Source organism: Uranotaenia lowii, chromosome 3 (genome assembly GCF_029784155.1).
Source record: "Uranotaenia lowii strain MFRU-FL chromosome 3, ASM2978415v1, whole genome shotgun sequence".
Lineage (NCBI taxonomy): Eukaryota > Metazoa > Arthropoda > Insecta > Diptera > Culicidae > Uranotaenia > Uranotaenia lowii.
This window is the reverse complement of record NC_073693.1, coordinates 188,105,816-188,124,644: the sequence shown is the minus strand read 5'-3', so window position 1 is coordinate 188,124,644 and position 18,829 is coordinate 188,105,816. Positions and strand designations below refer to the sequence as shown.

General features: G+C 34.7%; 2 protein-coding genes across 5 annotated transcripts in view; both read right to left on the bottom strand.

The window, feature by feature from the left end:
- The window catches only part of LOC129751454 (uncharacterized), a 51,268-nt gene extending 33,431 nt beyond the window's left edge, over positions 1-17,837 (bottom strand). The window contains exons 1-2 of one of the 4 annotated variants that reach the window (XM_055746982.1): positions 17,799-17,837; positions 16,910-17,432 (exon numbers count right to left, since the gene is read on the bottom strand). The gene's annotated coding sequence lies outside the window, so the exon portion shown is untranslated. Of the gene's footprint in view, positions 1-16,905 lie in introns of all 4 variants that reach the window. The other 3 variants (XM_055746983.1, XM_055746981.1, XM_055746980.1) reach the window with 3 other exon arrangements.
- The window catches only part of LOC129751451 (ATP-binding cassette sub-family F member 2), a 520,520-nt gene that overhangs the window by 426,587 nt on the left and 75,104 nt on the right, over positions 1-18,829 (bottom strand). The gene's annotated exons all lie outside the window — the stretch shown is intronic.

Below are 18,829 nucleotides of genomic sequence, written 5' to 3'. Positions count from 1 at the left end.
GTCTATCATGGTCTATCTCATTGATTTTAATTATATTGTTTTGATTACAAAAGCTGCTTACACGCCTAGAGAATTGAACCGCTGCTCTCTAGGTTGCAATGAAACTCACCAGCCTCTCGACCAATCCAGCAATAGCTAATTGCCACTGTAATGATTAGTATTTAAACTTAATGTCATTTGAGATGATTGAGTGGGCTGGTCAATAGAAGGTACTTTATTTCGTTCAAAGGACTTTCAGTACACAATATCAGGGATTGAAATGCTCTTGCTCAAGCGGCTGAGCATCAAGGCTCCTGAAGCTCGAGAGCGAAGAAAGCTGGAGCCAATTCTAGCCCAACAATAAATGCTCAAATTAAGCTCATACCTCTTCTGGCTCTAGGAGACAAGGTTTTGCATTTTGCTTTGAGTTTGTTAGCTCAAGGAGCCGAAATTTCTTGAGCTTGCTGGCTCAGCAAAATTGTAACACTTGAGCTTAGTGATGTGTGCTATTGTGGTGCTGTGTGAGCCAACGGCTTTCTTATGCACCAGAGACTGTGGAAGGGCTTGTTGGGATTAATAAATTGCATGTTAAAGATTTCTTGTAACTGGTAAAAGTTACCACCACTAGTAACTATGAAATAGTAAAATTTCGAAATTTTCGGAAACCCGCCAAATGAAAGGGCTTGTTGCGAGGATTATTAAAATCAATGTTAGAGAGTTCTAGTTACTAGTTAAAGTTACCAGCACTAGTAACTATGAAATAGTAAAATTTACTATTTTTCGGAAAAACGCCAAATGAAAGGGCTTGTTGCGAGGATTATTAAAATCAATGTTAGAGAGTTCTAGTTACTAGTAAAAGTTACCAGCACTAGTAACTATGAAATAGTAAAATTTACAATTTTTCGGGAAAAACACCAAATGAAAGGGCTTGTTGCGAGGATTATTAAAATCAATGTTAGAGAGTTCTAGTTACTAGTTAAAGTTACCAGCACTAGTAACTATGAAATAGTAAAATTTACTATTTTTCGGGAAAAACGCCAAATGAAATTGCTTTTTGGGAGGATTATTAAAATCAATGTTAGAGAGTTCTAGTTACTAGTTAAAGTTACCAGCACTAGTAACTATGAAATAGTAAAATTTACTATTTTTCGGGAAAAACGCCAAATGAAAGGGCGCTTGTTGCGAGGATTATTAAAATCAATGTTAGAGAGTTCTAGTTACTAGTTAAAGTTACCAGCACTAGTAACTATGAAATAGTAAAATTTACTATTTTTCGGGAAAACGCCAAATGAAATTGCTTTTTGGGAGGATTATTAAAATCAATGTTAGAGAGTTCTAGTTACTAGTTAAAGTTACCAGCACTAGTAACTATGAAATAGTAAAATTTACATTTTTTCGGAAAAATCCCCAAATGAAATTGCTTTTTGGGAGGATTATTAAAATCAATGTTAGAGAATTCTAGTTACTAGTAAAAGTTACCAGCACTAGTAACTATGAAATAGTAAAATTTACAATTTTTCGGGAAAAACACCAAATGAAAGGGCTTGTTGCGAGGATTATTAAAATCAATGTTAGAGAGTTCTAGTTACTAGTTAAAGTTACCAGCACTACTAACTATGAAATAGTAAAATTTACTATTTTTCGGGAAAAACGCCAAATGAAAGGGCTTTTTGCGAGGATTATTAAAATCAATGTTAGAGAGTTCTAGTTACTAGTAAAAGTTACCAGCACTAGTAACTATGAAATAGTAAAATTTACTATTTTTCGGGAAAAAACGCCAAATGAAAGGGCTTTTTGCGAAGATTATTAAAATCAATGTTAGATAGTTTTAGTAACTAGTTAAAGTTACCAGCACAAGTAACTATAAAAAAGTAAAATTTACAAATTTTTGGGAAAAAAGCCACATGAAAGGGCTTGTTGTGAGGATTATTAAAATCAATATCAGAGAGTTTTAGTAACTAGTTTAAGTTAACAGCACAAGTAACTATGGAATAGTAATACTTAAAATTTTTTTACACATTAACATTGATTTTAATAATCCTCGCAAAAAGCCCTTTCATTTGGCGTTTTTCCCGAAAAATAGTAAATTTTACTATTTCATAGTTACTAGTGCTGGTAACTTTTACTAGTAACTAGAACTCTCTAACATTGATTTTAATAATCCTCGCAAAAAGCAATTTCATTTGGCGTTTTCCCGAAAAATAGTAAATTTTACTATTTCATAGTTACTAGTGCTGGTAACTTTAACTAGTAACTAGAACTCTCTAACATTGATTTTAATAATCCTCGCAACAAGCGCCCTTTCATTTGGCGTTTTCCCGAAAAATAGTAAATTTTACTATTTCATAGTTACTAGTGCTGGTAACTTTAACTAGTAACTAGAACTCTCTAACATTGATTTTAATAATCCTCGCAACAAGCCCTTTCATTTGGCGTTTTTCCCGAAAAATAGTAAATTTTACTATTTCATAGTTACTAGTGCTGGTAACTTTTACTAGTAACTAGAACTCTCTAACATTGATTTTAATAATCCTCGCAAAAAGCAATTTCATTTGGCGTTTTCCCGAAAAATAGTAAATTTTACTATTTCAAGTTACCAGCACTAGTAACTATGAAATAGTAAAATTTACTATTTTTCGGGAAAAACACCAAATGAAAGGGCGCTTGTTGCGAGGATTATTAAAATCAATGTTAGAGAGTTCTAGTTACTAGTTACTAGTTAAAGTTGGTAACTTTAACTAGTAACTAGAACTCTCTAACATTGATTTTAATAATCCTCGCAACAAGCGCCCTTTCATTTGGTGTTTTTCCCGAAAAATAGTAAATTTTACTATTTCATAGTTACTAGTGCTGGTAACTTTAACTAGTAACTAGAACTCTCTAACATTGATTTTAATAATCCTCGCAACAAGCCCTTTCATTTGGCGTTTTTCCCGAAAAATAGTAAATTTTACTATTTCATAGTTACTAGTGCTGGTAACTTTTACTAGTAACTAGAACTCTCTAACATTGATTTTAATAATCCTCACAACAAGCCCTTTCATTTGGCGTTTTTCGCGAAAAATAGTAAATTTTACTATTTTATAGTTACTAGTGCTGGTAACTTTAACTAGTAACTAGAACTCTCTAACATTGATTTTAATAATCCTCTAGTACTGGTAACTTTACTAGTTACTAAAACCGTCCAACATTGATTTTAAAAATTAATGCGACAAGCCCTTTTTTAGTTACTTCTCGAACAGCAGCAGTGAAAACAAGCTCAACGAATTTGAATCGGTTGAGCCAACAAGCTCAAGCTCCTCTGGAGGCATGAGCTAACGGGCTCACAAGACAAAAAAAGAGCTAAGGTTTCTTCCAAATAAGAGCTTAGCAATACGAAGCTCCGGAGACAAAAACGATAGGAGCTTCGTCGATTGCTTTGTAAGCGGAGCTATGGAAAAAATGAGCTATGAAGCTCGCTCAAATGAGACTAATTTTCAATCCCTGCACAATATGAATCATAACAAAAATTCGCATCATCAAAAATTTATTCGAATATCTTATTTAACATTTATAAGAAAAATTCGAAAAAATCTTGAATTCCATTTGTAAATATCAGTACAGATATAAACAAAACAAATACCATGACAAGAAATTGACAGACATTTTTGACATGTCGCTTAGAATTCCCATATAGGTTCTTTAAAACACGTTCAAGTATCTTAATGGTGCGCTTTAGAATGTTACGCGAACGTTATCGACTGTCTTGAAAAACATTTTTGACATGTCGCTTAGAATTCCCATATAGGTCCTTTAAAACACCTTCAAGTATCTTAATGGTGCGCTTTAGAATGTTACGCGAACGTTATCGACCTTCTTGAAAAACATTTTTGACATGTCGCTTAGATTTCCCATATAGGTTCTTTAAAACACCTTCAAGTATCTTAATGGTGCGTTTTGGAATGTAACGCGAACGTTATCGACCTTCTTGAAAGAAGTTCCATTAAAAGCGCTTAGAAGTTCCGTTATCGATAGTTTAACCTTTCAAAGGGCGATGGAAGTTCCTGAGTAACTTTTACGCGACAAGAGTCACCTGAAGTTCCCGTAATACATTTTTTCAGCCAAATGTGAACTTCGGAGTTCGGAGTTGAGTAAAAACGCGACTTTTGGTTGCTTGGGATGTTTGTAAATAGTCCCACCGAGTGGGAAATTTTGAAAATGCAATAGTACATCAATTAGCAAAAGTTCTTAGTTTTCAATAAATTTGAACGTTTTCGTGTATTTTGATACGATTTTTTTTCGCTTTCGGAGGAGGGGTGATCACCTCGACACCCCCTACCCCCATAGGACCGCGCATGGTCTAGCTACATACACTGCCGGCCAAAAGTTTGGGATCACCCATTAAAAAACATGCAAATTTTTATCGTTCATATCTCAGCCGTCTTAGGACATATTGAAAATCTTCTGATCTCATTTGAAAGATAATGAACAATAGCTATCTCGGAGATATTTTGCCCAAATATAATGTTTTAGTTTTGAACTTAAAACTTAACCTAAAGTTATAACATTTTCAAAAAATCGCACTCAATATTCAAAGCCGATCATCTCGGGATAGGGTGGACCAAATCTCAAAATTTGAGTGGCATTAGAATTCTTGTTCTTTACTTCTCAAAACACAATCAAAAAATTTTGTGAAAAAATTCAAAAACGTATTTTTAATTAATAAAATAGACACTTGAGTTATCGTCCAAAAGTTTGGGATCACCTCTTTGTATGGAGAGTTTTGGCTCATTCTTTTAAAAACATGCAAATTTATTTTATTCATATCTTTCTCATCTAACATCGTATTGCAGATCTGAAGGGTTCATTTGGAAGCTTAGGAACTGTTGTTTTTTAATAAATTCATTCAAAAATTATATTTTGAAGTGATAACCATAAAAAAATCACCTGAAATTAATTGTTTTTTTGAAAGTTCCCAGATTTTTTTTATAGTTCTCACCTTAAAATATAATTTTTGAATGAATTTATTAAAAAACAACAATTCCTAAGCTTCCAAATGAACCCTTCAGATCTGCAATACGATGTTAGATGAGAAAGATATGAATAAAATAAATTTGCATGTTTTTATAAGAATGATCCCAAACTCTCCATACAAAGAGGTGATCCCAAACTTTTGGACGATAACTTAAGTGTCTATTTTATTAATTAAAAATACGTTTTTGAATTTTTTCACAAAATTTTTTGATTGTGTTTTGAGAAGTAAAGAACAAGAATTCTAATGCCACTCAAATTTTGAGATTTGGTCCACCCTATCCCGAGATGATCGGCTTTGAATATTGAGTGCAATTTTTTGAAAATGTTATAACTTTAGGTTAAGTTTTAAGTTCAAAACTAAAACATTATATTTGGGCAAAATACCTCCGAGATAGCTATTGCTCATTATCTTTCAAATGAGATCAGAAGATTTTCAATATGTCCTAAGACGGCTGAGATATGAACGATCAAAATTTGCATGTTTTTTAGTGGGTGATCCCAAACTTTTAGCCGGCAGTGTATACAGCAAAGCTTTTTTCAAACGAACGCAAACACACAAAGTATCTCAATAAAACTTCCCGAATTCCCGAATCCCGGGAAACGCGTGAAAAATCCCGGGAATTCCCGAAGCCAATAAAAGGTGCTAAATTACTAAAAATTCAGACGATCTAACTGGAAAAATGAATCAGATTGAGCAAGGAAAATGATACCTTGATGACTCAGTCTTAAATATTATATTTCTTGAGTCTGATTAATACATTGAATTCAATTAAAAATGTTTATCCGATCGAAAACTGAGTGTAACAGAGAAAAAACGACAAAGAATCTAAAAAACCAAACAATTCCAATAATGAAACGCTACGGAAAGAATGTTCTATTTTACTATTCAGAACACTCACTCAGTTTAGAACTTTCGTTTCTGATACTGTTGACTAGAGATGTACCGAATATTCGGTCGGCCGAATATTCGGCGCCGAATATCACCAAAAAACCGTTAAGCCGAATATTCGGCTCACCGAATAGTTGAGCTAGGTATTCGGCCGAATAGGCCGAATATTTATTATTGAAAATTTATACAAAAACAAACTTCTCAAATTTTCCAACTGATGTTGGATAATTTATTGAATATCCAAAGGTAATGTTGAAAAACCTTCAAATTCATTAAAAACTTATTGTTTCAGTTAAACATTTTTGATGTATCCGTGTATTTTTCTCTGTAGATAGCTTTATACTTTGATTATCGTTTATTCTAAATTTTCTTGATATACATATATCCAGGCTTGTCCAAAAACCAAATAAAGAATTTGAGAAAAGGCAAATCTGACCTGGATGGTCACATATTTTATTAATTTTTCCGGATTTATTCAGATTTTTGCTAAATCAAATAAAAAAAATCAAATATCTCTTTGAATTTTTTTAAATTTTGTGTTACAAATCGATTTTTAGAGTAAATTTATTCGTTAGATACGATTTGAATACTGCTGCTGTATTTAATTCGATGAAAACTTTAAATTTCAAGTAATGTTATTTCCTTTCCTCTTGTATGTTTTAGAATAATGCCTAGTTTCTGTTCCCTTTTTTGAACAAGCTTTTCGAAAAAAATCGTTCAGGCCGTGTGGATACGTGTCGTAGAAAGTATTGTATGCTTAAGGTTAAAGATCATCGTTTTTTAGGCAACTATTTTGATGACATCTAGCAAAAATTAGACATTTATCTACTTCGATTGACATGTTTTGTCCCAGATTTCACTGGAATCCAGTCTCTTTTGTGATAAACGTCCTAGAAGCGACAAATCATCTGATGTCCTTTCAGCTAATGGTGAAATTTTGAAAATCAAAGAGATCCTTACTTAAAACAGATCTGATACATCTGCTTGGAAATTATGGACTTAAAAACATGAGGGACATTATGATGGCAGAAATAGATGATTTCTATTAGAAATAGCAATAGAAATAGAAGTTTTTCTATTGAAAACACAACAGAATATTCGGCCGAATATTCGGCCGAATATTCGTTTGGCCGAATAGTTGAAAAGGTCAATATTCGGTATTCGGCCGTTCGCCGAATACCACTATTCGGTACATCTCTACTGTTGACAGTAGCAAAATCATCAGCAAATAATTGACATATTGTGAAACAAATGAATAGTTATCTGAAAATTTACGATATTCGATGAATAACTTGAAGTCTGACTAACAAACTTCTATCGATAGTGAAACATCTTTCTCAATTATTTCAAATTTTTGCAGCTAGAATTGGATCAATTTGTCGGCAAAAGTACTTTTTTAGGTCTTGGGCTCCTTAGGGGCCGTTCACATACCACGTGGACAACTTAGGGGGGGGGGGGGAGGGGGTATGGAAATGTCCACGCTTGTCCACGGAGAGGGGGGTGGGGGTTTGGGTCATGTCCACGTGGACATACTTTAAAATATTTTCTAAAGGTGAATAAATATCAGTGGTTGTATTTGGTTGAGAATGAATTGATCAACCTTCTCTCGCTCAACGCTTTACTCGGAAGCAAAGGTTGCTTTGAGGCAGCGAAAACGACAAAACCGATGATGCATACGCTCTCAACATGGCCCGCCTTCACGAAGCAATATACATTCGAGGCAGCGAATCCAAAAAACCAAACGAATGTCTCTCACTCATCTCATGTTACATTCTTGAGGGAACCGAATTCAAAAGGCACAGCAAACCCGAGTCTCCTCGTTTGTGCCTGGATCGAATACCCGAGGTTTTTCTGCTGTTGCTATTATTGCACAGCAACCGCACGCAGGCAGCTAGTGTTTTCGTTTCTTTTTCCTCCCCCCTCCTTGCTCCATACGTTGCGGGCCTATGAAATGCAATAAGTTCGGTTGTTGTCGTTGTTGCCTCAACCTTTGCGGCGAGGTTGAAGATGTTCTCCTCAACGACAGCTATCGGCTTGAGCAGGGTTGCCAACTATTTTTCAGAAAAGTCTGGAAGATTTTTAAAAAATGTCTGGAAATTTCTGCAAATGTCTGGACACCTAAGTTTTGAAGGTGGCGACCTTTTTTTTGGTCCCCAGATCTCAATGTTACAATAGTATTTTTCTGTCACTATATCAGTCACGTGCTCTGTCTGAGTCTCAATTTAACATACATCCTCAAAGCATTTGCCAAGGTTTCGAACCCTTATTGAATTCATAGTTCATAGGTTCTACTAATCATTTCCTCAGGGTGGCCACTCGAAATCCATTTTGGATTTCCCGCATTTTTCCCGACTTTTTCCCGCATGTTAACATGAAATTCCCGATTTTGTAAAACAGGAAACAAAACAAAAATCCGAATATTTATTTTTGAAACCACCTACCTAGACCTAGATTTCTAAGATTTGCATTTGTTTTTATATTTTTTTCGTCCTGAATTGCCCGACCATGTAGAAACGTGTGATGGAAAGTAGGTATTTTTAAGTTAAAAATCATCGTTCTTTGAAACTACTATTTTGAAGATATTTTGCTCAAATCCGACCTTCATATAATTCAATATCAAATAAGCAATTTTAAATTGCTTAGCACCTGCTTTGACATGTTTTGTTCCAGATTTCACAGGATCCAAATATCTTTGGTAACCAACGCCCTAGCCGTGACAAGTCATCTGATGTCCTTTCAATTCTTTGAGACATTTTGAATATCAGAGAAACCCCTACCTGAAAAAGACCTCGTAATACATCATATGGTAATATCATCTGATTGGAAATGATCGATTCAAAACATGAGGGGTATTACAATGGAACAAATATAAGGAAAATGAAACAATCGCTCTTGGTTTTATAATTAAAAACTCTCTGGAGTATTCGACCGAATATTCGTTTGGCCGAATAGTTTAAAAGGTCAATATTCGGTATTTGGCCGTTGGCCGAGTACAATTTTTTTTCGTCTATCATGCTTCCTCTCTGTGAGCGTCGGATAGGAGCTTCAATTGTTTCGCCTCCTCGGCCGCCTCTCGCTTCTGATTTGCAATAGTTTCTATAACAGATTGTTTTCCTTTTTTTGTTTTAATAGGACTCGACATCTCTCGAGTGAGAATAACGAGCATACTGGATTAACGATTTCGTTACGGTTATTCCCATTGTTCAATGAAGCAAGTTAAAACTAGTTAAAACCGATCCAACACGGTAGGAGGATCCATTTCGACCTGGTAGAAATCGGTCGAAGCCAATCGGAAAGAGATTGATGATCAACTGTGAATCAATTTTTACTTGTATCGCCCTTTTCGTTCAAACTTCATTGAAACCTAAAAAACTGTCTGGCAAAAGTCCAAAAAGTCTGGAAGATCCAGACAAAATCTGGAAGGTTGACATCACTGGGCTTGAGTCCATCAAATTCAATAACGTAAATGAGTATGTGTGCCTCGTCTTCTTCATGCATCATGTAGCAACCGAACGTTGAGAGAGTTCGTTCGGGGCAGCAAACGAATAGTGTCTCTCAGAGCCAGAGATGCCAATGTGCCTGATTTTTCAGGTATTGCCTGATTTTTCGAGGCTCTGCCTGACAACCTGATAAGCCATTGAATTTGCCTGATTTTTGAAAATATGCCTGATTTTGCCTGATTTTTGAGAACGTGATGAAAAATTGGTAGTAATGAACTGGATTAGGTACCATTGCTGAAGTGAAAAAGTAGAAATGTGATTGAATCAAAAGCAATCGAAAGATTCCCTTGGATTTTTACTTAAAAAAGAGAATTAAAGGGAATCTTTCGATTGCTTTGATGCTTTGATTCAGTAGAATTGTTCAACCAAGTAGGCTCACAAAACGGCGACACGGTGAGCGGTTACCAAAAAAAATGAAAAGGTCATCACTTTTAGCGAAATTTCCGTTACTTTATCGTAGCCTGATTTTGCCTGATTTTTATTTCACCAGTTCCCTGATTTTTGAAAAAAACAATGTTGGCAACCGTGCTCAGAGCAGATCCTCCTCATGGGGGGAGGTTTGAATGAATGTATATGTATCGTCTCCTGTATTACTATGCGAGGCCTCAAAGCATGTAGGTATTTTGAGAGCCTCTGATGAGAAAATTGGTGAGGATTTCAATCACTGATAAATAAGATGTTTAAATCAAAATCTTAAAATAGCATACCATTCCAGTTTAAGTTTAAACAATAAGTAGCTACTCGAAAGCAAGTGATAAATATGATAATAATTATTAAGAATTTAGTTATTAAGAAATTTAAAATTTTAAAAAAATTTTATACCAGGAAATTCGTATCCGGTTTTACAAAATCAGCCATTTCTATTTTTTTTTTTTTTTTTTACACATATAAAGCGGCCCACCACACTCCCCCACACCAAAAAGCTCATATGAGCCCCCTGGTAATGGACGCTTTCTGTTCTCAGCATGTCTGGCAGCAAACAAAAAAACAAAAACGCGAGCAAAATTTATTCATGCTGAGAACTTTAACAAAAATGTTTTTTTTACTTAATGCGAGGGAATGAAGCTAGACAAGTAAACTAAACTAAACTAAGAATGAATCTCAGTGGAAAGAGTATTCCTTTGAAGAGATCCATTTTTACAAATAATTAATACAAAAGAAACAAATTAAAAATTAATTGATAAAGCTAATATACTAACTAGGAAAAAATATTTACAAAAAAAATGTTAACGTTACTTTAGAAAAAAAAAATTAGTTAAAATATATGTGTAACAAAAAATAAAAAATTAAAAAATACTGGCATGATGATAAGGTATACGACTGAAGTTCCTTGAGGTGACGTATCACTTTCGATTTGAAAATGTTGCGGTTGTTAGCATTTTTGACAACTTCTGGAAGGCAATTGTAAGAAGCAGGTCCAATGTAAGAAATTCTGCGTTGACCAAAAGATGTTAAGCAACGGCTTCGAAGCAAATGATGTGATTGACGAGTATGGCGAGAACGAGTGCCTGAGTTAAACAATAAATTTCTTGTGTTGTCTAATGAGTTCAAATTGTCGAAGACATACAATAATGTTTGCAGACTACACAAGTGGGTAAGAGGTAAAATATTGTAAGTTGTATTCGAGTACAGTAAAGACGTAGGATAGAGATAAGGAAGTTTGAATATGGTTTTTATGCAACGATTTTGTAATGTCTGCAATCGCCCGAGGATAGACAGGGAAGCCCTGCCCCATACCGCGATGAGATAGTTCAACTGAGAGTGAATGAAAGCAAAATAAAATTTAATTAAAACATGACGCGGCAAAAAAATTCTAATTCGCCAAAGAATACCACTAAAGGACGATGTTTTCTTAATAAGGTTGTTGACATGAAAACTCCACGAAAGTGTTTCATCAAGCGTGAGCCCCAAATATTTAAAGTTATCCACCTTTTCGATTATAGTATTATCATAAGAAAGGTCATTGCTGCAATAAATTCTTCTTCTTGCTGAACGAAATATCATGTATTTGGTCTTAGAAAGGTTTAGGGTCAGCAGATTGCTATTAAAGTATTTGCCAAGAATCTCTAAGTCTTTTTGCATTTTTCCGATTATGACATTGGGACAATTCTCTGGATAAAATAAAGCTGTGTCATCTGCAAATAATCTGGGGGTACCATGTAATGGCAGGTTGCATAAGTCATTGATGTATAGTAGAAAAAGTAGTGGCCCAATGTTACTACCTTGAGGCACACCCACTTCTATTTGTCCCAACGAGCTATTTATTTTATCAATAGAAACATACTGTTTCCGTCCTGTAAGATAGCTACGAAAGATGTTATTAGCAACTCCTCTTATTCCATAGCAATCCAGTTTTCTAAGGAGAACGTCATGATCAAGCGTGTCAAAGGCTTTTCTTAAGTCCAGAAACAATCCTCCTACAATTTTTTTTGTGTCTATGTTTTCAATTACCGAATCTATCAATTCACACATTGCAATAAGCGTACTAGACCCAGCTTTGAAACCGAATTGCAGGTTATATAAGATGTTATTTTCTTTGATAAAGTTATTGAGTCGACTTACCAGAAGTTTTTCGAATATTTTGCTAAACACACTAAGTGTTGAAATTGGACGGTAATTATTTATATCCGTTTCATCGCCTGCCTTAAAAACGGGAACCACTCTAGCGACTTTTAGACTTTCGGGATAGACCCCCGATACCAAAATAGAATTAAAGCATGCAGTTAAAATACGTGCCATTTCTAAGCAGTTAGATTTTAATAAGCTGCAGGGAATGTTATCAGGACCACAGCTTTTTTTATTTTTCAAAGATCCTATAGTTTGAATAACTTCATTGACTGTAGCAGGTCGTAAGAAAATGGTGTTAGGAACTCTGTTTATGAAAGATAAGTTGTCGAAAGATGGGTCGACTACAATATTATTTGCCAAATTTCTACCAATACTGGTAAAATAGGAGTTGAAAAGTTCACAAATTTCTTTCTTATTACTAGTACTTCGATTATTAACAGTCAGGTTGATCTCAGCTCTAGAATTTTCTCTGGAGTTCCCTAAGACAGAATTTATATTCTTCCAAAGTTTCGAATGGGGAGAATTGTTAAGAAGGTTTTCGAAATAATCTTTTTTGCATTTTCGTTTACATTTTTCAACTTTCTTTGAGACATGTTTCAGAAGTTCTTTTAAATAGGTATCTCCAGGGTTGTGTTTAACTCTCTTAATGTAGTTGTTTTTTAATTTAATTAGAGTTATGAGGTCGAGAGTCATCCAGGGACAAAAATTACCCTTAACCGTTACTTGTTTACTTATTTTTTTCGTACATTGCAGGAGCAATGAGCTATAAACGGTCGAAATATTAGTCAAACAGACATTCGCGTCATCCACAGTTTGAATTTGTCTGAGATAATCACTGAATAGTTGATGTAATTTTGTATAATTAATGGTGGTTTTTTCAAGATCGACTTTTTTCTTTGTAGTTTGGAGTTCAAATGTTGATATTATCTGACAATGATCGCTAATGTCACTATATATAGTGTCGTTCGTGATCCGAGGCGAATCAATTAGTTTGGTAACTACATGATCTAGGATGTTTTGGCTTGATGGTCTCGTTGGGAAAGTGTTAGTACAGATGTAACCAAGCGATTCAAGAATTAATTTATACCTGATAACTGTGTTGTTGGATTCTATATTAATCGGAATATTCAAATCTCCGACAACAAAACACGTATGATTATCTGGAACCGATGACAGTATGCCTTCAAGTTTTTCGCAAAAAGTATTAAAACCAAAGGAAGGTGGTCTATAAATTCCATGAACGTCAATGATTTGGCTATTGATGAACAGTTCAATGCTTATATTGTGAAACCCATCGATTTCAATATTGTTAGTGACCTTGAATTTTAAATTACTATTCACATACATTGCTAAGCCGCCATTGGATTGAGATCTACATGAAAAAATTGATGAGAACCCAGGTATGTTGTAGAGTCTACAGTTATCTTTCAGCAGCCAAGTCTCACAAATCACGATCACATCAAACACTACTTTGGAGAGTTGAATTATTTGTAAAATATTATCAAACTTTTGCAAGTCATTCATACTACGAATGTTCCATTGGAAAATCCGCAGAGTTTTATTACTAACATTACTTATTGCTAAATTAAAATCTTCTATGCTATCGTTATATCTATTTTTTAGAGTATCCATTATAAAAATAAAGAGAAAACTAGACTAAATTTATTTGCTATTTTGTATATGTTCTCAGACCCTCTTACGCTTAGGCGAAGGTGTTGAGTTTAAAACGGAATGGTTTACATTGTTTGGTGGAAACATTAACTTTGTCATTATGTGGTCAAGATCTTCTCTGTTTTTAACATATTCTGGTTTAGAATTATCATCTTTTTTTAAAAGTATAACGCCATTTCTGCCAGGCCAGATATATTTCATGCCCAGCAAATCCTGAGACTCTCGGAGTTCAGTGAGAAGTTCTAATGATAAAGGAGTTAGTTCATCGCGAATCATAATATTTGAAGATCTACCATTTATGACAAAAGAAGGGTCAACAGCTGTGGAGCAGAGTTTTCCAAAGGCACGCTTTTTGAAAAATAATTCCTCCTTGACCGAGGTTTCTTTGAAGATCACTTTAATTGGTACAAGGGGATCCACTTTATTTTTATTAGAAAATAATCTACAAGCGAACTCGATCTGGTTTTCATGAAGGTTACAATCAAGTTTTTGAGCGATTTTGCAAATGACATTAATCGTATTTTCATTTTGTACAAATGGGACACCTAAAATCATGGCATTTTTAGAGATCGAACTTTTACTTACTTTGTCCAACTGATTTTCCAGCTTTGCAACTTTGCCAGAAAGAAAGGATTGTGTTTGTTTTAGTTCAGACACCTCTACTTTAAGAGTTTCATTTTCAGTTTTCAAATTTTTAAAATCTGTTTGGATAGTGTCAAATTTTGATGACAAGAATTCTTGGGATGTTTCTATAGCCGCGGTCACTGTTTGAAATTCCGATTTTATTGCTCGCATTTCATTTGAGACTGCATTTTGAATTGTTGAGGTAAGTTCAGTTTTGAAACTATCAATGATGGAAGTTTGGTTAATTTTTGAATTAATAATTTTAAAATAAATTTCTGAACAACTCGGTTTGCAAAAGAATAACTGATCTTTCATTTTTCGAGCAGCGCTTCCGATTAAATTACGGCAACGGAAATGGGCATTTGTGAAGCAGTACGCACATGTTAGAAGTGAGTTGACATTTTTTTCAGGACGCTCGCAATCGATACATATCATCACATCATTTTCTTTGTCCATTTTATTTAAAAGGAAAACGTTAGACAACTCAACAGAAAGCAAAAGTCGAGAATCAAGTTTTGGAGCTCTCAATAAGAAAAAAGCACAAACACTCTTGGATAAATTTAAGATAAAAAGTAACTACTTATGATTATCGGTTTAAAATGTGTAATTAAAATAAATCGTACGATGTTATCAATAGAGAATATAAAAAAAAAACACCTATTATTTTTAGAATTTAAAAAAAAAATCTACTTAAAGTTGTGTGATAATGTTAACAAATACAAATACAAAAATTTCAATAAATAAGACACAAGACAAATTTTAATTAAGAAAGGATTAAAAAAAAACAAAACAATTGAGAGCGGTCTTTGGTAATGCTGGTTAAAAAAAAATAAATATATATATAAGGGAACACCAATTTGAGCTTACAGTTATCTAATTATTTTTTATCCTAGTAGTCATTCGAACTGGACAACTTTACGCTTTCAAACAATCTACGCGGGATATGCAATATCCTTTCAGCGCCAGATCAACTAACATACTTTTCCACGCGGGACAACTGTACCCAATTAGCATCAAAGTTATTTGTGCGAGGTACAAATTGCCCATTCAGCGTCAGAAACCAGTCAATCTACCCTTCGCCAAGAACTATCGTTCCCACTAGCGAGCGAGTCTACAGGCATAAACAGTTCAATGCGGGGTAATTGTTTTTTCTCATCACCCGTTCAGTATTGAGCCCACAAACAGTCCGTTCGAAGCAAATTATGACTATTGTTTCAACGTATAACCAGCAGAAGCAGCAGTAACAGTAGTATAAACAATCTCTGGAGGAATAGGCGTTAAGGTGTTAAGAATGTTAGCTTATAACCGCTTTGCGTTCCATTTACTAACAGAGCAGTTTCATTTGCGGATGCTGGGACTGAGGACTACTCGTCAGTGAGGCACTTGCTTTCCATTTACTCACAAGGCTACTTTCGGCGAAGAGGCAATTAAAGTTGAAAACAATCTCTGGAGGAATAGGTGTTAGGTGTTAAGAATGTTAGCTTATCACCGCTTTGCGTTCCATTTACTAACAGAGCAGTTTCATTTGCGGATGCTGGGACTGAGGACTACTCATCAGTGAGGCACTTGCTTACCATTTACTCACAAGGCTATGAGGCAATTAAAGTTATTCAGTCTTGTACCAAAATGCGTTCCATTTACTTACAGATTGGCCAACAAACTTTTCACTTTCTCGGGACTTTTTTAGGTTTGGGTTGGGTACTTACGTATCGATTGTTTCAATGAATCGGATTCGAACTTGCAAACTGCTGGTGGTACAAAGTTCACAAATGAACCATAAGATTAAGTGAGCAGTAGTAAACTCAAATGGCACGATATTACTCACGAATAGATTATCACACCGTATGACCAAAGCCGCTATTACCTCAGCTTGTTTTTTTTTTCCCGCCACCCAAGCACTCAACAGATCTGGGTATCGAGAAAATTAATAAGTTGATTATCACAACAGAAACACACAATAGACACAAAACGGCAATTGATTTTTGAAACACATCACATAATTTATCATTGAAACACGATTGAACTATTTAAAATTGAGTAAAACTATAGTAAAATTGTTAAAATTTAAAGAGTATATCAACTATCAACCAGTCATCAAGCCAGTGCTGCCAGTGCTATTACATTATTACAGGCATTAAAAAAGTTTAAAATGTTTTGCAATACTTAAATTTCTATCTCTGATTAAGCTTTTCATGTTAAAAGCTTAATTTTTGATTTTTCCCGGGATCACGGGAATTCCCGGGAAAAGGATCGTCAAATTTCCCGATTCCCGAGAACGCTATAATGTCCGAGAAATGGACACTCTAGCCGTAACCTGGATTCGATCTCATGTCCGTTGGATTAGAAGACTTGAAGGTATTCAATTGAAAACCGGTGAATCATTAAAGGATAAAAAGCATTATCATCACACTATTAGTTAAACGACCACTTCTCACCGCTACATTTCGACCATTGTAGGATCAGGAAAACAGTCTCCGAACAAAAGCAAGCAAATTGGTCCAATAACAATGCATTAAATATTCATTCTCACCCAATTACGCATCGGAGCCAAAAATCTCGGAAAAATAATTTACCCTAATGGTCGCGGAGCTGTTGTTGATCCAATGCTGGTTGTGCGGGTGGTGAGTGGGATGTTTGGATTTGGTCGCTGGAGGTACATACTTACAATCGGAAAAGAGTCGACGATATGATGGGGGACTTCTTTCTTTGCTTCTCGTTGAACTCGAACGGCGAAACGCACTTTTCCAACACAAGGGGTGGTAAAACGGCGAATGCTCAAAAAGCAAATCTGGAATGGCTTTTGGTGTGAAGCTGCCTATGGCAGTCTGAAACAGGTTAGCCAACTTTTATAAACACATTTCTTTCGGTCCACTTGCTGTTTTTGGAGTGAGTTCACAAAAAAAACTGGGAAAGCGTGGAAAAGTATTCTGCATGATAAGAACCACCGTTAGCCTCTTCGGTTTCTTCCTGGCGGTCTAAGGCGAAGACCATCGGAAATGTGGCAAGAGTTAACCAAATCCCCGAACGGGTGCTCCACTCTTTAAAATAAACACTTCTTTCGAGAGTTTCCCGTTGAGATCCGGAAACGCACGGAACGAGAGGCGACGAAATGGCTCGATAAAAGCTTACATTTTTCTTCGGTTTTATTCGTAATCGTTTGGAAAGTTTGAAATATTCATTCGATGCTACTGAAAAATTCACTACACATTAATATTTCATGATAATTACCGCAAGGCTTTCAAGTTTCAATTTTGTTGATTATTTTCGAAATGTTCTAGAAGGCTTTCGAAGGAAATTTCCATCGACCAACTGAACCAATATTGATTGTACCCTTTATTGGCATAATTGTTCGCAAGGACTAGTAATTAGGAATTTGGTAATTTGGCTTAAATTACGAAACCATCTGATTTGATGAGACTCTCAAATTTTTGTCCAACCTTAGAAGGAGGAAACCACAGATTTACTAACAATTTGTACTAAGAGCTAATACACAACGTCTTCTACCAAAACAGTATCGAACCGCCCGAACGAAATACTTGAATATTACCACTCACACCTTGTAGCAACAAAACAGCAACATTCAACTTCGCGCTTCGGCAATGGAATGCGATAAAGTTATTTTGCTCGTTGATTTTCACAACTTTTCACCTCCCTCTTCCATTTACGCTGAATTATCCTTTCATGCATAATCAGTTGTAGGTACGCCTTTTAATAGGCAACCTGAACACCGTCTAGTATCAAAGCGATGCCTTTTTCGCTAGCTCATGATTACTGTGTTGAGGTTTGATTGGTTTTGATTTTTAGCCGTGCTAAACAACAAGTGAATAAGAATTACCGTGCTTTCTTCTAGAAGTGGTTCAAGTTTGAAAAACAATAATCAGACCCGCCCGACACCGATCAAATTGTATAACAAAATAGTTTCGTTTATTGACTTCTACTTTATGTTAAATATTTTTCAAACTTGGCATTCAATATTAGACACAATCATGATTTTTTTTAATAACATGAAGATATTGTTATAATATACATAGCTATAATTACATAATATTTGAATTCGCATTTTCTATCCTTTGACAGAATTCAAATACAAAAATAAAAGATTCAGTTTCATAATATTTATTTGAAATTGAGAATTCTTAACCAGATTCGTTTTTAGACATTTATTAGTCTTAAAATTAAATCCAACAAAATTGCAAGATGTCTATCTAGATTGATTTTTATTTCACACTTAGTTAAGAAACTTGTTTCAGAATAAAATTCGAGATACAGAATTCGGATTCGGCAATTATTGAATTGAGCATTGGAATTACGTTTAAAAATTAAATTTCACCAATCATGCGTTCAATTCGAGAAATTTACGTTTAAAAATTAAATTTCACCAATCATGCGTTCAATTCGAGAAATTTTTATCATTATTGGTTTGAATCAAAATTAAATTTTCAAAATCTGAATATTCCATCAAAGTCAAATTTAGAATTTGAAGCAACATTTTAAATTCAGGCCTGCAAAGGCCAAACAATCAAAGATTATCTATTAAATATTGAAAAATTTATTTCCCTAACCATTAAATATAAAAATCATGACA